Genomic DNA, 26,689 nt, shown 5'->3' on the forward strand with positions numbered 1-26,689 from the left:
AGCGCAATAGGAAATCCAAAGAACCTGGAAACTACTTCACACACAAACGTCCTCGACGAAAGTAGCCTCATTATCAGGTCTAATAACGTCAGCAGCTGTCGACCCGAATGGCAATTCGTTAAGAGGCAGTGCGAAAGTTTCGGGTGTGAATGGCGATCCCTTAAACAGGGCGCGTTCAACCACGAAATAAGACACTAAACAACGCTATCGCAAAACTTTTGTCCGTGGGAAACACGCTTGGCAAAATTCACGGGCTGTTAGTCTCGGGCCAATAATTATTCGCTGAGTTCCACGTAAGACGGACCGCCATTGTGAAAGCCGCCCTCGCTGCTTTCAATACGATTGTCCCTCGTGCCGCTTATTGTCGAAAGTTTCCATTGTCATTATTATTTCGCCGCATTATATCCAGAGATTTATGGCCTCGTGTAATTTCGTTCGGGCCGGCCTTGATCGCCCTCTGCCGCGTCCCATCCGCGACCTGTTCGACGACGTATCGCGATCCGCCAACAAACTTTGCCAAACATCGTGATCTCTTCTGGACGGTGAATCGAAGTGGAATCGAGTTCCCGTGGAAACGCGTGCTACCACGCAAAATAAATCGTTCGATTAGACGTCGACGATGCAAAATTGCGGTGGAGCTCGTCAAATGGCACGAGTTCGATCAACTTGATTGCTTATTTAGGGAAAATTGCGATGTACGAGGAAGTTGGTACGTAATTTGGTACCAGGATAGGACGTAAGAGAAATTTTGTTGTAACGAAGGAATGAAAATTATTTCCGGCTGCTCCGTTTAGAAGATTCCGACCGAGATTATTGTTCTCTATCTTATCTTCTTTTTGAAATATGGGTAAAGATATTTATCAATCTCTATTAATGTCTTCCGACATTAATCAGGATTAATGCACCGATCAAAATCAAGATCTTAATCAAAATAAATATACGCGTCGCTTAAATATTGGAAACTAATGAAAGAACCACTGGACACGAAGATGAACCTCTTAATAATGAAACAAAGAGCATCACCTGCTACGAGTACTCGTGCACAAAGCGACGCGTCGGTTCTTATTTGTATCCTTTCCTTGAAATTACGATCGTTCGAAGTCCTCTTGATTCACCAACGCCCGGGGCTATAATCAAAATACAAGAAGGGAAAGCGAAAATAGTTGAAACCCCTCGTAGCTTGAAACTCGTTCGAGGCTTTCCTCGTCAGGACGAACAAGCAAAAGAACGGAAACGGCAACAGACACAAAGTGGTACGCACGCTAATACTCGGCAACCCTCCATCTCTTTTTGAGGGTTGCAGATGTTCGCCACTCGGTTCTCGAAAGGGTGGAAAAGGTGGAACGAGTTGAAGTGCTTTCGAGTTACGAAAAAACGAAGGTGCACCGCGTTAATAACGAGCCGAGGCAGAAGATAGCGAAGAGGAACGACTAACTCTATGTTTTTCTGGTCAAATTGCTAGATGATACTCTTCGCTAGCGAGAATGGTCTTCCTTATAATTCTTATCCACTTCGAACGTTCCTCCACGTACCTTCTTCAATATTTGAGGCAATTTCCTCGAGACTTCTTCAGGTCGATAGTTCGTTGGTCTCATCGAATATGTTGTTTTAAAATATTCCCGAGGAATATCGTACCATCGTCTATTAAAAGGTCTAGCTCCAATTAAACTTTAATAGTGCACGAACGTACAGGAATAAGAAATCTAAGATACATGATATGTATCAATATGCAAATAAGCTTGTTCGATAATAAGTGATTTCAATGACTGATGAATCGTTTGCAAATGAATTAAATCTTTTCTGTAGAATTATTGTACAAGCTACCAAAGCCAATATTCAAATTTGTAGTTTCATATATAATTCTCATATCCATTTCGTTCGCAGAAAATTTAAATTTTTATCAGAAATACGTGCAACCGAACAATGCCCATCTCTCTAGAAGACATTAACAATTTACTTTCACCGAGAACATCGATAATTGCGTCTGAAAGCAACCACGAGCCGGGTTCCGGGGTTAACGTTCGATTGGTTCGTGCACGAATTTGCAATTCTCGGACAGACGAGAGGAAGGAATCGCCGAGGGGTGTCCGCAATTTCGCGGTGCAACCTCTCTGTCCGACGATTTGCATTGCAAGACCACGTCCTCACCGAGACTTCCTTCCTTGGACGAGCTCTAATTCTCGAGGACCAGCCGGACGTCCGATTTCCGATTTTCTAGCCCTTTCCTACGGTAACCGGAAGTCGGGCGTCAAGTGGTCCATTCCCTATCTCGATTCACCGCTCTATTTCCTCGATTCTCATCGTTGATACTCGAATTCGTTGCTTTGGCTGATTTGACAATTTTCGACCTTCGAAGAAAGGGTCGTCAAAATGCTCTTCACATGTTTTTGAATAATATTCGAAACTTGGCTTTTGAATAATACTTAATATTCCCAATGCTAAGCTTACATCGGTTTTCGAAGAAATTGCGAATTGTAGGTAACAAAATTTGAGCGTTGGAACTTCAAGTCTGCAGTTAAAGCCTCGTGGAGTTAGTTTCACTTCGGTACCTTGTGGTATGCACTAGTTAACATTTGGTAAGACCAATTTAGTTGGCTCCGACGTTTATAACGTATCGATTGTTCTTGCAAGCGATCCTAGAATCGAATTTCTATCGATCTGGCCCTATATATCGTGCAGGATGTTGTAGCTTAACTTAAACATACGCGATAACTTCCAGACTATGCGTTACACAAACAATTATTATATACAGAAGTTGCGTGTTTCGGAAAGCCACATCGTACGATATATGCCTTCGTAGATAAAGACGTTTAGAAATTTAAAAAGCTAACTTAGTCTATTTAAATGACGCGTTAAAATAATCAAAGGCAGATTTTATCGCTTCTAAATCTGATGCTCAACTATGGAAATACTAATTGTCGTCTAAGGGAAATGGTATCTTGCACTAGATCATCTACACACTTTTGCCCTCTCTGAGAGTCGAGAAACCTTCCTTCTCGCAGCTCACATTGTACAATTTGTTCTTCGCCTTATTACCCTCTATTACCGAGCATCTTTTCCTTAATATTCACCGACAGAAACCTCGAAGTCGTTTAGTTTATACGACAAGCATAAAACGCAAGCGAGCCACAGTGCCGATTAGCATCCGGCCGGAACGAATTCGCAGTTACGCGACGCCAAGGATGAATATCACCCCGTAAAGCTCGACGACGTGCAATTAAGAACAATGCATTCGTTACGTCGACGCGATAGCCGTACGCGATACACCGTTTACCTTGAGTCGCGTCTCGTCGTCGTTGTCGAGGATCGTCGATGTTGATCTCGGCATCGTGCTTTCCCCGCGGGTGCAAAGAGATTTATAAGGTCAAGTGGCGAGACACGCCGCGCTGTCGCTAACTTTTACGAGCGTCATTAATATTTCCTTCTCCTTTCTGTTTCAGGTAAGCTTTCGGCACGAAAGAGGAAACGGAGTAAAAAAGAAACGTCGTCGTTCGTGAAGAACGTGACTGCAGGCGTTCAACTCGCGACTTCCCTTTTGCTTCCCTTCCGTAATCTCGTTTACTGTTGCTGGCGAATCTTCTTTGATGTCTCGGTCCACGGATTTGAGAGACGCGCGTAAGTTGATGAGATCATTTGTCATTCGATGAAAGCCCCGAGGGATGAGATCGTGGGTTGGTTATTGGACCCGTGATTTGTTTTAATTTCGAAGAAAGAGATGGTTGAGAATGTCTGTGGTTTCGCCGCGTTCTATATTAAGGATATTAATATACAACGTGGCAAGTATTTGATAACTTGTCGCAGATATCCTATCGTATTACTTTTAATACGTTCGGTAATTCAAATTTTTAGTTTTCGCAATTAATAAAATTACGCAAGTATTTTTCCTGATATTAATGTTCTTAGATTATTAAGAGGAAACGATAGAAAGACGATCGTTCTTTCAGTAAAAAATTCTAGTATATTAATTAATTGAATCGAACGAAAGGAAGGTGTAATACCAGGTGTAATATCCAAATACCTTTTCAAATACTTTTACGAATAAAAGCTATTAAGGGTGCCATTTGGAAGAGCTTAAACAGCTTGCTCGAAGACCAGATCTCTCGCCGCAGACGTTCTTCGTGAAGGAAAAAAGAGCGTGACTAAAGGAGCTGTAGCGAAACGGGGGTGTGAGAAAGGGACACGTAGGGAAAACAGTGGTCAAGGAAACGAACGAAAATTTCCTGGAGCATAAACACGAATACGAGAAACCGAGAGAGCACGAATGGGAATAAAGGGAGATCGGTGGTAAGGGTCGAAAGGGGTCGAAAGGGGTCGAAAGAGGTTAGAGCAAGAGAAATGGTCGGTGCGACGACAAAAACGGCGATTAGGGGAGGTGCTGACAGCGCTTGGGTGGGTAATGCTGACCGCACACCGCAGCGTACACCTGCAACCCCCTAGCCACCCTTTCCGCTCTCTTCTTCGTGCTTCCGCCTCTCGGAACTGGCTCGAGATATCTCTCGTAATTCCGATAAAATAATGAATGACCATCGACAGTGCCGGTTAAATAAAACAATCGAACAGGCTTTTTATTCTACCCCTAATCGTGCGGGATGTTTTCGACTGATATTCCTGCGCATGGGGTGCAAAAATGAAACGTAACAACTACAATTAATGTACTGATAATTACGTTATTACATTAATAACTGCATTGTCTTTTCTTCTTTCCTATTGAAAGATATTTTTTAACGTATGGTTATTTAAGAGAAGAATTTCCTTCCTTTATCGTTTAATGATTTCTATCGAAAATATCTGTCTTAGTCGATAAACGATAGTTTCGCTTCACATTGTATTTCGTTTATTCTGCATGATATCTGATTCTACTTTTGTTAATCCTCGGCCTTTGCATGGATCTCAAAATACACCATATATTCTCTACTAACAGCACGCTACACTTTTAACATGGATTGTCCGTCACGGAAGAGAAAGAGAGTACTTCGATCCATCACAGTTGTTCCACTTACAATTTCATCAAACGGGGATCGGATTCGAATTTCGAACTAATTTCAAATAAACCCACTGTCCAGGTATAGTCAATAAAAAATCAGCCAAAAATCCCGCTGGGAACGGAATACTTCGGTCCGGGATAATTTCCAGTGACAATGAAAGATTCATTTTTCCATTCGTTTCGTCTCTTTCTTTACTTTCAACGCGTAGCTGGTCGCTGGCAGAGGATATACACCGTTCCGAGTTGTCAGAAACTACAACGTTCGAAGCGTGTAATGACAGGACATTGAACGCGAGGGACGAGTTTCTCGCGATCGTTAACGCGAGTGGATTTCGAGACACGGCGGAGGATACCGTTTTATTAGATTTAACGTCGGTTGAACGGTACCCGTTGTCACAGTCTGCCCGTTTATACACAGGATTTTCCGTATTGATTTTACTAATTAGCCGTCGCCGTGCACGTGCACGCGGTTCTGCGCGTAAGAATCCAATGGAGACCCGCCCCTTACGTTGACACTGCAATCCCTTTGCCATCCGTTGGGAATATTTCAAGCGGAGAGCTCGCGTCGATGGCCACTTCTGTTGACGCCCTCGTTTCGAGATCTGGCTCCCATCTCGCTTTCTTTTTATTCGATTTTAAGCCGTGTCTCTGCTTTTATTTCTACGTCGAAGCTCCGCAACATTGAAAGTTTTGTACAAAAGATTTTTACCTTCGCAGTGTGAAATTGAAAGAAGTAAAAGAGAAAATGTCCAAAGAAATATATTATTATGTCTATACACGTATACATTCTCGTCATATTTTTTCTCCCAAATAAATTCCTTTCTATTTTTAAGTTAATTCCTTTCTATTTTACAGTTAACGTTTACCTTGTTAAACTTGCTTTCGTTCACAGCCATAACTTCGTTCGATTTCCATATCAGTCTCTCGCCCCCTTCCCCCCGCCCTATCGTTAAGTGGCTTACGTTTCGCGATAAGACGCGGAACTTATAGGACCTCCGGTTCTTCCGCCTTCGACCCTTCGCTCGAAGGGACCGTTGTGCACACTAGCTGCTCGTCGGTTCAAGAGAAATGGTCTGGCAGCATGTAGTTTAACTACAAACACAAGGACGTTGTGTCAACGCTTGAATGTCGTCGAAGATACGTTCGGAGAAGCGACTTAATTGTCCGTATAAATATCGAACGGCACCGAGGATATCGGTTATTGTTTCAGAAAACTCTCATCACTGTGTGCTGCGTTTCAAAGATAGAGCTGTCCTTCGAGAAGACTTAATACCATGGAATGACTCGGAAGAGGTGTAAATATTTTTTATTGCGATTACATTTTTAACATGGACTATATATATATATACGTGTACAAATATTTAATTATTAATCGGCAATTGTCAGGGTCGATTGGATTTTAGTTTCGAACGCATGATCAGGAGGGTTGAATGGGGGCGCGGAAGGCGGATAAAATGGTTCATTTTCGTCGAACAATACGCTGCCGTGTGTAACAGGGCACCAATTATTCGATCATAGGAACGGAGTATCTCGCGCGACTAGCCATTGTATAGGAATAATTTCGCGGGTTCGCGCGTTTGTTTAAAAGAATGATATCTATGCAAATGACCGGAGAAGGGAGCAGCGTCGACGACGAACGCTGCGCCATTAATTACATTTTCATTAGTTTACTTGCCCGTTGCAAAAGCGACGCCAAATTCCCGACCTGTTTGCGAAACGCGCGACGAGTCGCAGCAAGAGCTTCGTTTTTCTGTTTACGCGCCATCTGCTTGGCGACCGTTGAATGCGAATTTCGCACGATCCTCGTTTAAACCTGCACCTAGGCTAACTGCACCTGTATGTGTCCCTGCAATTTGAACGGTTCGACACAGCGTGTCTGGGTTTCGAACGAAATTCGCATGAAACTGGTGTTTTTCTCCTGTCCATGTTTGTCCAATTGAGTCAAATTGATATGTGCAGTTTAGATCGTGAAATAGTACCACTTTGCACTTTTTTTTCAAGGGTTTGAAGACGTTTATACGCAGAAAATTTAGAGATTAATTTATAGATATGTTGGTTACGTAAAGATCGAGTAAAAATAGATCAGCAACCCTAACTCGCTGTTTGGTTTACTTTTAGTCCAGCTGGAATGACAGAATCATTATTAACATGTGTAACTTCACGCTTCTGATTTCTCTTCAAAGAGCAAGATCGGAACAGCTACGAGGCAAACAGAAAGATATAAATCAAAGGAGGATGAAACGATATAACGATAGAAACCAATCGTCTGATTCCTCGATATAATATTCGCGAACTCCGACTTGGTTATTTCCGAAAGTTTGCTTTATTTTCTGTACGACGATCGAATATCAAAAGTAAACGCTAAACGAAACGAAACAAATCATTTCTTTCGTTGGCAAAAATAATTCTCATAGACGTTCACCGATGTGGAAGGGGCCAGGCACTTTTCCAGGAAAGGAAAAAGTGTTCGCGTTTTTGTCCCGTTGATTTTTGGTGTAGCAAATTGCCCTCGTTATTGAGGCTATCGTTCAAAGGAGCCTTCGACCAGTAAAGAACCGGCTAGCAAAGTGGAAGGGATGGGAGGAAGACAAAGGAACGAGGTGGAAAAAGGAAAATCGGAAGCGAGACACGAGTCAGCAGAAACACGGCGCATTTTGTTGCTCGCAGCCAGGGACAAAAAGCGAAGCTTACGAAACAAAGGGTTGAAGCGTCACATGTTTTTCCTCGTTAAGCTGGCCCCACTTAGGCAAATTGCTTAATTAACTCATTTAATTATACGGCAGCCCTGTCCTTAAGACCCAAACCGTTTTTGGGGGACGAGGAACTCGTGCAGAGCCGAGGACTCGTTGATTCTAATTTACCTCTGTGATAAGTCGTTCGTTCGTTCGAACTTTCGTCCCCTCCCTCCTCTTCATCAGCAATCTTCGTGTCGATAAAGCGTCATGGGACACGATTGATTGTAATTTCCATCCGTTGCTAATGAGTACTAGCTGAAGAATGAGCAATGGATGAAATTGATTAGGGATTTGAAAGGAATCTTATTAGGAACATACCTTCTTTCTTAATGAAATCATTTAAAGAGTAGCGAATTCATGGAATGATTAGACGTACGATCTCCATCGCTTCGTAGGATTCCTGGAGCTAATTTTTACTTACAAAAATCTATCGCTAACTCCACAATGGATTAACCTTTAGAATTTCGTACAATGATCCTAAAGAAACGTTGTTCTTTCTAAAAGCAAGGAAAGAAAAAGATTGCCAATTCGTAGAGAATTAACGAAGTTTCAAGAACACAGCAGCCCTGTCTCGAAGAAATTCACCAAGTGTAAGCTGGCGATCGTCGAAGCACGATGGCATGGAATTCGAGCGTAGAAGGGTGCACACGGGCAAATTAGATCTAGGGAGAGGAGGTAGAGGAGCGAAAAGCTAGAGTCAAGAGACAGAGGCGCACGCACGACAGACCGAGGCTTCTATTTTCCCAATTATTCGTCGACACTCGGTATTCGCTCGGGCGTGTGGAAAGATTTTTGGTCGAAATAATTATAAAGTCGCTCTGTCGAAATTCCAGGAAATATCCTGACCAGATAGACAGGCGCAATTAAAACCGGCGAGGTAATTGAATCGTAGAACCGAAACTTCCGTTAATGAGCCACTATCAGTACGTAACGGTTGTTTTAATGAGCATTGCTTGGAATATAAGGCTTCCGTTGCGCCCATCCGCAGGCCACTCTAATTATCCTTACATCCCCTCCGATGAGCCTTTTACCGTTAGCTGCCTCTCGTTTTCGAATCTTCAGGTTTCTCTCTCTTTCTTTTTTAGCTGCTTTCTTCCTTGTTTTTTCGTTTTATAACTTCTCGTCTTTGCCCGAATCTCGTGTTTAGTCAGTATGGCTAATGTCGAGTCGTTATCAAAACTGTTCTACCTCGGTTTTTCACGAAACGCTATGATTATTAAAGCTACTATTATACACTGTGGTTCTACGTTCGCGGTACGATTAAAGTTCAGGAGATTCTATGATCAAAATAAGCCGAAAGTGGAGAATTAAGTTTGGAGTTTGAGGCCTGGTTTACGAGAAGATAGACGTTGCACATGTTTGATCGTCAGCTTCCTAACGATTTGATTCTCCTTGACATGGGTTCGCAACTCGTTAATAAACCAATATAGAAAAACTCGACGTTCCAAGATTAGAAAAATACATCAATTTTCTTTTATTAACCATCGTAGAAGAAGATTCTCATGAAAATAGCGACGTGGATGTTTTATTCGTGACGAAGGTTCGTTTGTGAGCTGCTTCAGCTGGCAGTTCTTGTAATTCCGGTCCTCGGGCAATATTACCGTACTCTCGAAACTCCTGGACACAGATTTATGATCTCGTACATCCCCGGAAGGTCCTGTATGGTGGTCTTTAGATATCGTCAGAGGTCTTTAGACTGCGCGGTAAAATGAATCGAACCATAGCTTCGTTCGAAGGAAGTTTATCTTCTTGCAGAATCTGGAAGTTGATTCGGTATTACGAACCGAAACAAGTCCAACGTTCCGCTAACATTCCACCAGCTTTCTGCAAGTGTTCTCTTCCAAACAAGTCGAGTGTTCTACAAATCTCGCAGAAGTGTTCTACAAGCATCCTACGAGTGTTTTTCCGGATTCTTCAACGAGTCAACAATATTCTTCGCGAGTTCTTCTTCCATCAAAAGCTACGAGCATTTTTCTATTATTCGCGGCATGTTTATTTGTGGCTTTCGAGTACAAACCTAATGGTAGAGGAAAAATAGAATTTCTGTTACGTCGTGTCTTGTGACTATCAACATTTACCGAAAACTTTAAGCCCTGCTTTCGGGAAATCCTGCACGGTATAAAATAATTAACGTTTTTAGTTCATCATTATTAAACATTGAATATACCAAAATATCTATAACTTAACTTTGAAATCTTTGTTATTAAATTCATAGCAACGAGAAGTCATTATTTGTGTAAAAAATTTGTCACGTTGAATATAACTAATTATCAATTAGATTAAATTACAGATATTATTCGGTCATTTCCATTCACAAGTTTTGTACCGATAACAATTTTTATTTAATGCAACGTCAGGATGCTGAAGTTTCTCTTATCGGATATTACTCTCATTACTCCACATTTAATTACTTCATAGACTCCCAGGAGGTCGAACATGATTAGGATACTAAGCAGACGGGAGGTTTCTCTCAAATTAGACGCAAGTTTGCTATCAATTTCTCTGTTGAACCATTGCGAGTCACCTATTTATCGAAATTGCTTCATAGCAACGTAGTAATCAGTCTGGATCTATGTCCTTGCAAAACATATCGTAACGCATATTGTATGCAATAATGTTTCACGAACGTCTCGCTTGTTCTGACGATTGAAATTGTGACAGTTATTGCAACGACGTATTCATCGGCTAATACTTAAGATATTGTTATTCATCGATAATTGAATTTTATTTTCAACCTGTTTTTAATGTTACCGATCAAATATACCCTCTGTTTTTGCATTTGTCACGAAAGAATCTTTTTCTTGTAATCTGAAGCATCTGATAAAATTAGAGCTTTATATTTATGTTCTGTTCACCTTATAACCGGAAAATGTCAACTATAAAAATATAAAATAATAAAATATAATAGTATCGAATTAATTAGTTGCGGATATTTTTACATAAACAGAACTAATGGCTCATTTTATCATTGAATATGAAGCTACGTCTGTCTAATATAAAAACGATCGTTATTTTATATTCAGAATACACTGTGTCGTTTCCTATCTCTTTCCTTTCTCTCTCTTTCCCTGTTACTACGACTGTATCTTGATTACTTTGATCCAATTAAATAAGTTCCAGCGCGTAATTATTTTTATATTATACGAGGACAGTGGAATAACCACGGAATCGAATTTATTGAACAGTACAACCGGACACAGGCAAATACCAGATGGAATTTTTTTTTAATATCTCATTACCACGGAACATTTTATTTCTTGCGATCTTTGCATTATCCGTAGAACATCATTTTTAACGCGCAAGTTCATTAAAAATTCGTCGACGACGGGACGGCGGTTTACAAAGACCGATATTCGCGAAAATCCATTGCAACTTCCCTCTGGTTTCATCGACTTCGTTCTTCGGAAAAGCAACTGCACAGCATCGATCGATGAAAGTCGGCCATTTGTCCAAACGAATTCTCCTCGACGAAATATCGGGCATTTTTCAATCAATTTCAAAAATCCAGGTGATCAATTGATAGAGCGACACGTCCATCAATTGTTATTTCGAATTAGTCCTTGGAAAAATAACATGAAACGACGATGGATCGAGACGAAAGTGGTCTGAGAAGCTAAGCGATTTTCCGCAAATGAAAATGTCGATAACTTTCGGTAAGTTGAAACGAAATTACTGTTTTGAGCCAGAGTGAAATTTCGCGTGTCATTACGTGGTAATCCTTGGCGACTGATACATTTGGATTAAGACCAAACGATTTTGACACCGCGAAGTTCTTCAATTTCAATTTTTATCTCGTTCAAATAATTCGTCTCGTGAAACGAGTTAAATTGGACGAGTTTACCTTTTGCGTTTATTATCGGAAATTGACGTTTACTCGTTAGCACACCGCGAAACTTTATCTTTGATTTTTATAGCTTAATAACCGATTGGATATGTTTGTACGTTTTTTAAATATTCGCATACGGAGTAATAAAACCTTGTTCTTTCGCTAGAATTTGCTTCAATGACAATCATCCAATATCGAACACAATTCGTTACGGAAAAGTACAGAACAGCAGACAAGAAGAAAAACATATACTAAGACGATACCAATATAGACGAAGAGGAAGTACATTAATTTTTGTAAATGCCTACAGGATAGTATTATGAGATATCGTTCGTAACGATTTACGGCGACAGATATTTTATAATTAATTAATTATCTACCGTGGAAACGGCGGCTTTCCGCTAAATTGCTGATCAGCTACTCGCCAGCCCATTACGATGTTTTATTTGCGGCTTCGCGACGCGTTCTGGCGATTATTTTAAAATACTTGCAGCCCGTGCGAATCATCGACACACGGTTGTTTAACGATACGGACAATTACATCCGGTGAAACGATAAATCTCGTTTAAGCCGATCGCACGGTTTTTTTCAGTGAAAATTAGAGGCTGAGCTTGGGAATTTAATACGTATGAAATATCGACGATAATTGGAATTTTATCCTTCATAGCATATCCCAACCTATTCTCGGATTTCCCTTATTTTGTTTCCAACTTTCGCGTTCCGACTAATCATTGTTTTTACGATACTAATACACTTTCAGCCGATATCTGCGACTCTAACTAATTCATAAAAACAGTAATGGGACACATATTCGCACGTTCCAACGTTTCTATCGCATCGATTTTTAGAAGAATCACTGATTTCGATCGGCAAAACGAAATACTCCATTTACTCGCTGGTGGAAAAACAAAAACTACGAGGAATCTATGTCCCGTTTCATCGAATCCCGGCTTCCTGACGAAAGTTTCGGACAGTGTTCTGCAAGTGGAGTGTCCGGCGAAAACTTTTGCTCCATGGAGGATAGCTCGTCGTACCGTAACTTTTGATCGGTATCGGATTTCAAGACCTGGACGAGCCACTGCAGTCGTTGACGTTCGTTGGCTCTTGCATGTTATTGTCGCCGGTTGTATAACGAGAATTTCTGTCCGATTTTCAAACAATACGTTTCCTTTCGTCAGGTAGGAAAATATGATTTATATCGTATGTGCGAAAATTAAGCATGGATCATCACTAGAACTATCGAAGCTATTTTTATCAGAACCAGTCATTTTGACTGGTTTTTAAAAAATACGTAATAATAGAATATTTTTCTATTTATTGATTTATTATTTTCTTACAGGAGTTGACACATTTATACAATTGTAGAGTCAGTCATTTTGACTGGTATGGCATTTCTAGTGTTAGCATCTAGCGCTCTAGCCATCGATCTGGAGTTTTCCTGATAACTGATATCATCATATTGGATGATACGCAGTGAAAATTTGAAAAACGTGTGGCAAGTTGTACAAAACGAGGAAACTGGTTAATTGGGGTTCGATAAACAGATTGCAGGACCCTTTTACGCTTTGGCAAGTACCAGTCATTTTGACTAATATTGGTATAAATGGCCTTAATGCAAAATTATTTTAAGCCTGACTACTAAAAAAACAAAATAAAATTCATTGTATTATTCTTTTAGTTATTGTTGCGAAAGTCATTACATCATTGCGGAAAGAAAATATAACGTGAAGTAGGAATTTTAAAATAAAATTGTAAAACCAGTCGATTTGACTGGTATGGTAGTTCTAGTGTTAACCATATGAAATTTTGGAAAATGATACTTAACATTCTGTAAGTTCTAACATGTCGACAAATCAAAAATTTACCAGATTATTCCACTGACATATGATCATCTATCTTAAATTCTTTATTAACTTTGTCTCTAAGCGTTCAAAATCAATGTTGTCTCGAAATAATGGCACGAAACAACGTCATCGAGGGATCTCGTTCGTGCAAACCCATAGTGTTTCCTAAACGCTTAATGAGTTAGTCAGATACACAACTGCTAATATGTATAATAGACTCTGGCTATTATCCTAAACAATCTGTGGCTTGTTTAACGGTCAGCTAACGATCTTGGCACGATCGAGCAAATAATTAATATTGGCGCACGATGGAATTTACACGTCGGCGTACACAAATACGAATTTAATATCTTAGCATCGACCTATTGGTCTGCACCTCAGCGAAGATTGAATCCTATCATCGATCGATTGTCTCAATTCTAAATATCCTACGATGTCATGTCGATGATTAAACACGCTTCTCGTCAAATTTATGTTTAGTTAGTAGCAACGTCCGTGGTTATTTTTTTTTATTATATGTTTTATCATTCGTACGCTTCAATTTCAAAAATGCCATTTAATTGTTCCAGCATTTTCTTATTTCATCGGAATTCAGGAGCTCAAATAGATTCGTACGATAATCGAACATCGAAGAATAACGAAACAGCTCGTCGAGTACAGGTACTTCAGGACGATACTTTTGCGTTACATCGGAAGCAAGATTTTATGATGCGGTCGTAGCAAGGAAATCGGTAGAACCAGGGTCTCGGAAGTCACCAGGAATTCCGACGATCTCGTTAGTGGATCGGCAAGTTTCTATTGGCCGTTAGAAACTCCATTGTTGTACTTTCGGTCCGGGGTTAGAGAAGAGCAGAAGCGAAACGTCCTCCTCCTGTTGATTCGTACACCGCGGCCAATGATTTCCACACCATCGAACTCGCGTTCTCTGCTCGACCGAAACACTGTCTGTCTACTCGTTCCTCCCTTATTCCGCTCTAATTGACCGTGGACGATACACGAAATTGCCGTGCAGTGGCGTTCGAGGCTCGTGACTCCCCGAACAGAAAAGGAATTTCACTCTCGAGAGCGAGCCCGAACAGGAAACGTTCAGGAAACGACGCGACGGAACGTTCCTTTTCTTTTTTTTCCTTTTTCTAAATTCGCGAGGATCCCTTCGTTACCAGCTCCCTTTCGTTCGCGCTTCCGCGATCGTTCATGGAATCGTGCAATCGAACGGAAAACCCAGCTTCTGGATGAACAGTTTCAGCTCTTTCACATTTGAATTGGAATTTTTTAGTTGCCTGTTATTATCGTCGGTTGATTCTAGAATATTTGGTGGATATTTTTAATTGGACGTATACACGTGATATAAGTCGGTTCTCGCTGCTGCTTTTCATAAAATCGTAGCCTACGTTTATCGTTACGAGAAATTCACCATCGTATTCTTTCAAATCGTGGAAACGTACCGAGACAGTAAACTGTGGATGTTCGTGAATTTATGGGTAGACACAAGAATACACATAATGCGTAAAATATTCAGAAATACATGAAAATATCCAAAGTACTCGTTGCAGAATTTAATAGACGAACGAAATCTCTGCTTGTATTCCGTTTCTGTAGCTCTATACGTGAAAATAGAAATTTATGCACAGTTATCCAACGATAAGTCTACTTTGAACTTCTACTCTGTGATCTCGCTAAATCACAGTCGGACTATTATCGATAATATCGTTGAAATTCGCGATCTCGAAACCGACAATTCATCGTCGGAAGCTCTCTCGACTTCCTAAGATTTAATCGTAATAAATGCGATTTTCGCCAATTTCCACTTACCATTATCTCCTTCTTTATCGTTGTTGGAGACAATGGAGGTTCGGAAACTGGCAGATCGAAGCGATTTCTTCGATAACAGAGACCGGAAGAGTCAGCAACGACGGAAGTTGCCGTGACCAGTCATTAATCGCGAAGATAGCGGATTGAGGATGGTTCAGCGGATGCGATGGAGGCGAAACGAAGCGGACGAGGTGACGGTGGGTGGTGAGACACGAGCCAGCCAGGGATTAAAGGACCTCGATGGCTGGTGTGCGGCTGTCATTGATAGTTGTGATTAATGTGCGATATGTCGCGACGATAACTTGATTATGCGGGTGGGTGGATTTATCCCTCTTTCTCTCTTGATCCTCGGTTTCCTTTCTCGCTTTTGCTTCGGATCGTATGTTCCCTTTTGTCAATGATGGACGATGTATTTTCATTCTTCATTTGTGTATCGGATCTTTATCACTTATTTGCCAATCTATGTTTCAACGTCAGCTCATTTTCACAATCTTTGATATCGACGATCCTTCAAAAAATTAGCAGGGAAATTTGTTAGGACAAATTAATTTCTATTATCAATATTTTACACTTCGTGACCGTGTGTGTGAATTTATTCGCGAGCTGTTCGTAAACGCTATCCACCTCTTTGCTCGAGATCCAGCTAACCCTGATGTATCGGTTATGTGGCAAGTATTTCACCTCGACAGGGTTAAAGAAATATTAACCTTCAAGCGGAGTGATGGATTGCAATCGCGGATGGTTTATTCAAGTGTCGAAGAGATACGATCCAGCGGGGTATGCTTGAAGTTTAGTCGATTTAGAATTCTACATATATTCAATAGATTTCTTCGATGCCCACCTAAATTTGCAATTAAATCAAACACACGATCTTTCTCATGCTCTGCTTTCCCGATTAATCATACATCGTGTAAAAAGTGAAGAAAATAAATTCCCTTCACCTTCAGTCTGAATCCATTTAATTACCAGCTGCATGATCGAAATACATAATTAATCATGAGGCATAATAAACAGGGACACGGCGTGATATAAAGCAAAGCACGATAAAAGAGTCTTAAAATATCATTATTACGTCGGGAGAAAAGAAAAATTGTTTCTATCGCGACGCAATCGGCGACTGCGCAATTCTTTGAGTCGACTTTGCAAACGACACGACTCAATTAGAATATGTTCATGGTGTGCTCGTCGAGGTCGTAAAAAGACAGAAAAATAACATGGAAGGAGGAGAAGAAACGAGGTGGAGGAAAGCAAGCAGCAGTTTTTTATCCTCTGAACGAAATACACACTCGTCACAGTGTTTTGACGTAGCTGACACAGTACGTTGTTTTGAAAGAAAAGGATAAAACAAGAAAGTAGAATAGAGGGGTTGATCCTTGAAGCAATTAATTATTACCCTCTTTGTCCTTCTTTGGAAAGCATCCCTCGTCCACGCGGGCTAAAAGTACACGCGATGAATTACTCAGCAAACTCTTGGGCACCTGCTGATTCTCGGACAAAATCCGTCATCAATCATATCAGCACGCCTCGTTCGTCTACCGTGTTGCTCGCCTCGTCCTTCTTCTTTATCGTCTCGTGCTTTAAGTCCTCATGGAATACGGTAATGAATCAATTGAGGAACAGATTAGCCTGGTCCGACAATTAGCGATGGTACGTTTCAAAAAATGACAACATGGATTGCGAGATTTCTTCAGTTTTCGAGGAAATAATTCTCAACCACAGGTGTCCTATATTTTTACTATTATCGTGGATGTATAATCTCTCAGAAATATTATTTGATAATTTTATCTACCAAATCACTGTGATTTCAAAATTAATTCAATATAGTTGAAACATTGAAATCCTTAAAACTCATTGCTGCGACGAATGAAATAGATATTATTTTAATTCTTCCCAGACAGATATTCTACGATTAACAATGAATCCCTTTCGAGTTTTGATCGATCCGATCTCAATTACGATCGATATTAAATTTTCAATCGAACCGCTTGGCGGAATTAACCTGCTTCTCTGCACGATCTAAAATAATGTTCATACATTCACCGCATCGAGAAATTGAGCTTTCCCGTTATAGTTATAGTTGGATAGCAGGTGGTGAATTCGTTAAATCTCCGGAGAATATCCTGAAACTTCTTGCCGGGGATCATTGCGTTTCTGTTTCAATAACCCAGTCACGACTCATCGCTCGCGGCCACCAGCGCCGTTTAATTCTATTTCGCGTCGGATCCATTCCACGGAAGAATTACGGACCGCTTTTTTCATCCTTCATGGAACGAGAGCAGCTCCATCGTTCGTTATTCGTTTCTCTATCATCCGCCGGCTCCATTAGAACCACTGCGTTCTTCGTCAAAGATTGGCGTTCCATTATCGATCTTTAAAGTCAACGAAATTAATCATCCGGCTCGAAGATAGCGTACGAGCCTCTGTCTCTCCCTTCGTCGCTATATTTTCACGGTTACGTAGTTATTAACGGAGGGTGACGATGGATCTTTCGTTCGATGCTTTCAATATGTTTACGCCGGTAATCGGGAAAATGTGTGGATTTAGGAAATGACTCTTCTTTATCGAACCTGCCATAAAAGAAATATCTGTAACCTACATAGCGATATCTAAATATCATCGTGTCAGCGAGCAAAGTAAAATATTCAATATTGTTTGATTATAAAATAATTGTGAAGGTACATCATTTTATAAGACAGTAGAATGATTTGCTTTTCGTTGGTCCGTCAAAGTCTGCCATAATATTGTATCGATATTGTATTGATTTTGTAACCCTATAAGTACAACCATAATGTAATTTCAACATCGTAAAAAGAAACTAACACATAATTATCAGCCACAAAGATGAGAACCAGACGCAGCAATTCTTGCAACTCAGAATTTTCAGTCAACTTATTTATTTAATTTATGCCCGTTCCGTGAAAGAAACTCAGACCGTAAAAGAAAAAAGAATATTCGAGTAAAAATGAATATCCGTGTATATAGTTGGAAAGTTTGTAGGCGACGATCATACATAAGAAAAATTATGGTTCTGGCGTACTTTTCCATTAGTGGTTTAGGCTGAAAAAACTTAGGCTGGCGGACTTACCTGTTCGGATGGAAAAACTGTCCCAAGTTATTTCCTGTCAAATGTTATACTGCGCGATAAACCGTCGAACATCTTCGGATGTCCGGACTGCACTATTGGAACTTTATGTCCATCCGGATGAAGTTTAGCGGCAGTCGACATCCGATCCGATCCACCGGATAATCCTTTAAAATGCTGCAAGACACTTCGGTAACGCAAGCCCTCAATTTCTATGTTACGACTTTCAGCTACAGTTCGGAGCTGACCGGACGATTCTCCATTTACTCTAACCGCACGTAGCAATAGGATTACGAGGTAGTTACGATAAAATTATTATTGGATCGCCGCTGCCCTCGATTGTGGTATTACAATGTATTTAAAGGGACGAAATACCGTGGGACAAATGTAACTTGCGTGGCGATCATCTGGCCAAATGTAGTGGCTGAATTTTACTCTACTTTAAGTATTCCTTTTTTCTCAATAATATCATTATATCGTCTGATACGATGTATTTTATGAATACAAAACGTTAACAAATGGTATAAAAAAATTGGGGATGAAATCGAAGGTGACAGCGTGTAAGTAACGGTAAAATAAACTGAACGAAGGAACGAAATAAAATCTGTTTATAGTTACAGTACTAAAGAAAGGGACAAATAAAGCCTTTGAAACTTATAAAATTTCTCCAACGGTCAATGTGTAAAAGTATTGGATATCGTATGGAAAGTATCGCTTGTTTGTAGCACGTGAATGGAGATCGAAAAGATCAAAGCCGTCTTGAGTCACCTTTTTTTCTGTAAAATACGTACGTATTGGTGATAGTAGAAAAAAAGCCGCTGATTCAGCGTCTACCGTAGGCAATATCCAGACAAGAGCAAGATTGAGGTAGGTCAGCGACAAAGTACGCGAGAAAGATCGAAGCGAACAGGTCTGAGAGCAGAGTAAATTAGTCAGGATTATCTCTCTAAGCGATAATATGTTAGAATTATATACGAGGCAGGATAAGTATCGAGATGAAACAAGAACGATATTAAAAGTCAAAGTATCGTGCCATCGTATTAATACGGAGCTAATTTCCTCGTTGTTGTATTTAAAGTTTGCTCCGTATGCGAAGAATGAAAGTGAATCATTAATGTTTGAGAAAGAGTATCGTAAGGTTGATCTATCAGGAACGAAAGCAGCTATGAGAAATTTAACTCGATACTGGATAGTTAATACGCAATGCACACGGAAAAGATAATATTAATTTTCTGTTCGTGATGATGAAACCATCCATAGAGAGTTTGATATCTCACCTATTTATTCGACCGTACCTTTTCGTCGACGATATTACATCGAGGTATAATAATTCAAAACGCATATTGTACGTGGAAACGCTGGAAAACATGAAAAGAAGTTTCAAGAGGTGACATTGTAAACACAGCGCGCAGATATTTGCAAAGAGATGCAACACGTACAATAATAATGTCGCGAATAAATACGACTTCGATCAATTTTCCACGGGTTTCCATTATCCAATGAATTGAGAACGCCTCAAATGAACAAATATTTATCGAGATTATTATACAAACGCGACGCAATAAATAAGTACGCTATGTTTACACAGCTTCAAGGAAGTAGTCAAACGCTTATAGACACCTTTTATAAATATACAGGGTGATTGGTAACTGGTGGTACAAGCGGAAAGGGGGTGATTCTACGCGAAAAAAGAAGTCGAAAATATAGAATACAAATTTTTCGTTTGAGGCTTTGTTTTCGAGAAAATCGACTTTGAATTTTCGCACGGTACGCGTGCGGTACGTTACAACGGATCTCACTGTAGATCGTTGTCTCGATGGAAAAATTAAAAAAAAATTTTTATTCTATATTTTCGACTTCTTTTTTCGCGTAGAATCACCCCTTTCCGCTTGTACCACTAGTTACCAACCACCCTGTATTACGTGTACGATATGAAACATTCCAAAATTTCATTAGCATCGTCATTGAACTCATCTATCACGAGTATATTGATCAAGTTTGGAACAAATTTAAAAATACGTTTACACAGAGATCGCAAAATATTTTACGTAACACGTACAACATGAACATAAAAGTTCTGTATAAGTGTTCGAATACTTTACAGTACATCTACCTTACAGTACATTTATTTTGAGAAAAGAACAATTAAAAAAGCGTCGTTTCTCGACACCTTAACAAAAGTTCTCAGAAGACGCTTACGTCTTCCTCGCATCCTCGACTGGAAGTGAAAGAGTTGCTCGAAGCTGCTGTTCCCTGTCTCTCGCCACTCTATCGACGCGTAACATAAGAATGCACTTAAAGGGCGCGTAAAAATCCGCGAACTTTAATCATAACAATATACGCGCGGAAAACTTTGATCATCCGATGAAAGCAGGCGTCCGCAATCTCGAGCGGCGGAAAAGACTAGGAAGCGCCGTGCCGCGACGTTGTCGACGATAAACGATAAGAAGGCGAAAAAAGACTCGTGGGAAGCAGAACAAAGAGAACGGTTGGACATAGATGGAAAGCAAGCAAGTTACGCGAATGGGGAAAACGCAAAAATAAATGGAAGAAGGCGAAACGCGTGAAACGGAATTGTTTAAAATTACCGCGTTCGCTTTAACAGCCGGCTAGCGGCTTTAACATTCGTCGCGCTATCTATCCTGATCATGTTATTAAATTGGAAGCTGTCGTTCGCAAAGCTTCGATTTACAGAAGCTTCTACGATGCGTTGCAAAGAGTTAGGAACGTTGAATGTTTGAATTTATTTGTACAGATACATTGTCGGTTTTACATTTCTTTCTGTCTTCTATTGCTTCGAAGTTACAGTAGAATGATCCAGTTGCATGAAACATCGCCTGTACTATAGCAAAGAGGATATGATTTATTTATGAGTTTGAAGTTTTTCGACGATTAATTCTGCTGTTCTCCGAACTTTCTGTCTTCTTAGATATCCTACTTTTCGGAATATTTCGTTTCTAAAAGAAGAAAAAGGAAAAGAACGTGGAATAGACAAATTACAGAATGGCCTCGTAACGAAACAACAAGTGGGTCGGAACTTTTCATTGGATGAACTTTAGCGCATCGGCCGTCAATAATATTTTTACAAGAGTATAAGTCTGGAAATTTGTGGTAGACTTTTACACCAGCACGATGAAGAAAGTGTCTATGAACATTTTCGTGTACGAGCAGCAGTTTCCCTGGAAGAATTCATTGGTCGTTTCTACGGAAGTCCACCTGCGTCCATATCGCCTCGTTTATGCAACCCACGCTCCTTGAATACGTTCATAAAGTATACATGGTTTTTACAATAAGCTGAAAGAATCTGTCTGTACACGTTCCTCCTCCAGAGAGACTTGGGAAAAATGTCGGTTAAGTTTGAGGTATAAAACGCTGGAACAACAGCGGATTCGTGAATAGAGAATTTAAAATATATTGTTATTTAATATCTCTACGACGTATCTGTTTTATCGCGGTTTTAAATTTTATTAAAAATCTAAAGTATCTTCAAAGCGCGCCTTATACCATTACTTAAGAAATAAATATTAATTTAGGAAAAATATGGCTTTCTAAAATACAGTCTGACGGTTGTATCATTTATCGTATCGAGTAATATTTTAGTAATAAGTGTATTTTTCATTCATTCAGGCAACATCAATCTTCGTTCCATTTTTTACTTTTTAGTTAAACGTTACGTGATGGCGAAATATTTTTTCATGGTAAATTTTCAACGAGGAGCATTCCCTGATAAAACGCATTTTCTCGTACATTCGCGTGTCGTAGATTAAACAGACAGTATTGTAGTAAAAAAATCTTTGCTACACTTCGAGTTTCGACTCTCTTTATACTAATACTAATACTAATACATATATTACGAATCGAGATCTCGTGTGTCGTGATGAAAACATGCATTGTACTTCGATCAAATAGTCCATCATAGTTGCTGCCGTTTCGTGGCTATTGGAACAACGAAAATTTATTGCACGCCTGTACCTGCTGCGTGCAGGCACATCGCACATTTTTCACTCGGTTATGCCCATGTTGGAGAGAGAACAGTCGGATAATCCGAGACACTTTGTTGTAACGAAATCTCTTTGGGGAAAAATGTACCGAACGCATGACTAAATAATAGTTATCCCTTGAACATGCGCGTTCGAAATCACGAAAATCTCCCCATGTATCCAGACTAATAGCTTTTAATTCAGTAACTTCGAAAATATAGCATTATTCGCAGAATAAAAATTCTAGTGGCTCAAGATTCTATTTGAGCAACCATACAAAGCTTTTACGAGTATACATATGGTGTATATTGTAGAAATCTCTTCAAAATTTCAACAGCACTGTAACGATGTACGACTATCGTGATAATGTTCGTCAAATTTGAAACTAGCTGGAAGTCCAGCATAATTCGAGGTTAATTCAACGTCAAACACCGAAGAAACAAAGAATCGAGGACGAATATCGGGAGTTCAGTGCCGAATCTGAAAAGTGGACGATTCGATCTCGCAAACAGAACGCCACGTTCCAGAAGGTCGGTCATTTGAAGTTAAACATCTGAAGCGCGATGTGAAATGGCAAAAAGGAATTTTAAAGACAAAGGTTTTAAAGCGACTATTACGTTTCTCATATCGAGCTTTGTAGGTTTAGCGGTTAGGACCACTGTTGCACGTTAAAAGTCAAATTACAGTAGAAATCTTCTTTGTTCTCATTCAGTATCGAAAATGAGATTGAATTCCAGCTGTTTAAATGAGTTTCAAATTGATTTCATACTCTCTTTAATTTGTTTCTGTGAGAGAAGAATGTCCGATTGTACGCGTGCTCGTATAATTAGATCCACGCGACAGTCATAATTTTACGATTAATTGAAATTCCAAGCCTCGTTAATCTTGTTTGAATTTATTATTAAATGCTCCTAATTGACCCTATAATTGTTGGAATTTTTTAGCAAGTACAGCGTATAATTGCACTTGAAAAATGAGGATGTATTAAAAAGCACTCAATTGTATGTCCGAGAATCATAACGATCCGAACCAGTCTACTGTTATTTTTCATAAAATTATGTTCCGTGTTCATTGTTATAAAAAATTCACCTTACCTTCTAAGTAAAAAAATGCATGCAGCGTTGAAATACGTGACTAAATTTCAGTTCTCAAAATCTTGACTCGTACCACTATGATTCACCATATTTCCACGCGAAAGTGCACTCGGATATTTTATTTTAAATCATCTGCAATTTCTTCATTTCAACTATCTTCGTCAGAAACTTTTCACTCGAAAGTTATCTAAAATTTGTCAAACGACCAACTTCTTAACTCCGTAAAGAAATTAATTTCGAAGCAGACCTGTTACAGACGATCGAGACGACGTATAATTTTCGAATAGGGCAGAAACATCGTTCCACCCCGGATGCTCGTGTCGCTAAAAAAACACGAAAACGAATTGACACGGCGACAGTCGGAGGAAGAGGGTTGAAAGCTTTTTTTCAGCGTGCTCCGTTCGCGAGCAACGGGTCGGCGAATAACGAGGTTGCTTCTATGCACAACAGATTCCCTTACACGTCCATTCTCTTTGCGTTGTAACCGACGGCCAATCCCTTTCGTTTCCCGATAATGAAATTGAAACTCAACGAGGAGATTTCTTCCCGACGAAATGTCGACGCCATATCCACCGGAACACCGAGGGAACAGAAGGAAGATTGGATTATTTAAACTTTCGCGGCAACAGCCTGCTACGTGAAACTTGTTTTTGGATTCCATCGAAGCAACGTATACGGACCGACGTAAGGTCAACGATACGGTCCTCGAGAAAACTTCCGGCTCCGAATGATCCTCGCTGCCGTTTCCATTCTACGTCGCTGAGGATCATCTCGATCCTCCGACAGCGTGGCCGCACGCCAAATTCATTTTCGACGACCTGCTTTAGATAGCCGTTGGTTTCTTAGCTGATTCCTGCGTTACGCGATTTCTTTCGTGGCTATCGCCCCTTTTCGCCGTGAGTTCGTGTTATTCTTCCCTTACAACGCGAGCGTAGAATTCTTGGCAAAGGAGAAGTCTTATTTCGTTGATCCGGCTTCGTTTCCAGGGGATATTCGGCGATCTACGGGTGACTCGCAACAGTGTTCGAATATTTACCACGGAAAATGTTCATGAATATGCTATGTGAGTTATACGAGACTCTTTGAAATTTAATTAACGCTGCAATGTGATACGACTATCGTAATTATGTTGATAAAATCTGAAATCAAGCCGGAGATGCATGTATGTATATATATACAGAGAGAAAGAGAGAGAGAGAGAGAGAAAGAAGTTGTTCCTCGTTAATATGACCACCGAATATATGGAAAGATAGTGTAGTTACGAAAGAATGCATATTTAGCGTGTAATTTCGTCACACTTTTTTTGAAACGATATGAATTTTAGTTAGATCGTAATCCAGATGGCCAAGGCCAAAAGAGTTTGCGGAAATGCGTGGTAGTAAATAAGTATTTTATAAGTATCAGGCTCAGAACGTAAGTAATGCCCGGTGTCTTGCTTGGGGATTCAACGGAAGCGTCTGGGAGGAGAGAGCGTTAGGAAATAATGGAGGAAAGTGATTTCCGGAAAGTTAAAAGCCGCAGATCAAGGGTAGCGTTTGCTTGTAGCCACTCAGTCCCCTGAGCTTTTTCCTTGCATCACTGTTTCTCTTTTTTTTTTTTTCTTTCTTTTTCTCCCAACTGAAAAAAGAGAACGCGGAAAGCTACAGGCACTGCTCGTATATCCTGTTTCTCCATCGAAGAGTCGTTATTTCTCTACTGGAAAAATAGAAAAGATTGCTGCATTCCAAATAATTCGATTACCTTACTTTTCTCTCTATTCGATTATTTAATTTTATTTTCCAGGTGTACCTACATAAACCGATCGACTTCCGTTTTATGATTATTTCAAGAACTGAAAATCGATTTCAATGAATTTTTCAGTCTTTTTATTTATTTTTCTCAATTTTAATAATCACCATCAATTTTAATAATTATCATTTATCATTTATATTTAAAATTTCTCATTTATCAATCCTCCGAGGCAGATCTACAATTCCAAATGATCAAATTACAAAGCATCGAATGGTGCGAAATCGTTCACCTACTTTCGATCGATTAATCGGTCGCGTGTCGAACGAAAATGTTCAGCTTTTGCTGGAAAGCGTACGGGGTGAGATACGCGCGAAATTATGAACTAATTGAGCGCGTTTGCGCTTTTCACTGGACATCGGTGACGCTCGAAATCAGTACCTATACCTCTCTGTCGAATCGTTTGTCCATCCAACCGAACGCGTCAGCCACCCTTCTTCCAACCCACTGTCATTTGTTTTCAGTCAACAATCGAATCGTCATTGACGCCCAAATCGTTTTTCCCCGCTCGTTGAAATAATATTATCCGTGTCGGGTATTCGCTATCCGATTGGATGGAACCCGGTGCTCTCTGGTGGAAGAAAACGGCGAAATAAAATAAAAAATAAAGTCAGAGAGAGAGAGAGAAATAGATTACGAAATAAAAACAACAGATCGTACGGGTTTATCGATGAACACGTGAAACGACATCGGACACGGATCGTTGTAGCGGTTATTACGACGTTATAAAAGTTTTCGATCGTCGAGATTTCGCGTTTCATCGAGCTCGAATATTTTTTCGACAGATTCCGTTATTTTCATCTCACGCTACGCTCCATCTTTTTGTAAAATAAATAATCCACTCGAGTGACAAATTGCTTTCGCGCGTTAAGCTCTCACAAACGTTGTTTATTCCATTTTATGGCGTGAAATTAGTCATGTTCCCGGTCGTGAATTGAAACATTTCGATCGAATCGAACGTTATCGACAAGAAGTTTCCGCGTCCACGTTCAAACGACTCGTTTAAATCGCTGCCAGCTTGCGAGATACCCCCGCATCGGCTCGCGTAAACAACCAATCGATGTAATAGGTGATCGATGCTTTTAATACGTTCTGTTCTCTCGCGACGCTGCCTCGATTTGTTTTTCGGCTATAATCGGATTCATTGAACGCGAGAACATTTTTGGTGCGAGCCAACGCCTCGTGAATCAACGCTCTTTTCTTTTTTTTTTCTTTTTTTCTTTTGTTTTTTGAATAAAAACTCTATTGTCGGAAAGCGTTACATATCTCTCGACCGATCTACTAATATCATTTCAAATTCTAGCAAGAAAAGAAACAATTGCTCGCTTAAATTGGCAGAGAAAGAAAGGGAAAGGTTCAAAGGATATCTGGATTTCTGTTGCAACATGGCAGAACGTGTGGACTGTTTCCTGTTATTAAACGTTATCAAGTCTCATGAAATTTTAATGTCCGGAATATCGGACACGAATTCGCTGTGCTCGATTTTGAGTTAGCCAGCCAATTTTCAAACTACGTCGCGCCTACGATGTCGTCGAACGGCCCCT

General features: G+C 40.0%; 1 protein-coding gene and 1 long non-coding RNA gene across 4 annotated transcripts in view; both read left to right on the forward strand.

Moving 5' to 3' along the window:
* The window catches only part of Fas3 (fasciclin 3), a 343,542-nt gene that overhangs the window by 190,249 nt on the left and 126,604 nt on the right, over positions 1 to 26,689 (forward strand). The gene's annotated exons all lie outside the window — the stretch shown is intronic.
* LOC143303293 (uncharacterized) overlaps positions 3,447 to 26,689 on the forward strand; it is an 86,008-nt gene continuing 62,765 nt past the window's right edge. The window contains exon 1 of the long non-coding RNA XR_013059443.1: positions 3,447 to 3,615. This is a non-coding gene — a long non-coding RNA (uncharacterized LOC143303293). The remainder of the gene's footprint in view (positions 3,616 to 26,689) is intronic.

The sequence above is a fragment of the Bombus vancouverensis genome, chromosome 10, assembly GCF_051014615.1.
Source record: "Bombus vancouverensis nearcticus chromosome 10, iyBomVanc1_principal, whole genome shotgun sequence".
NCBI classification, from domain to species: Eukaryota; Metazoa; Arthropoda; class Insecta; order Hymenoptera; family Apidae; genus Bombus; species Bombus vancouverensis.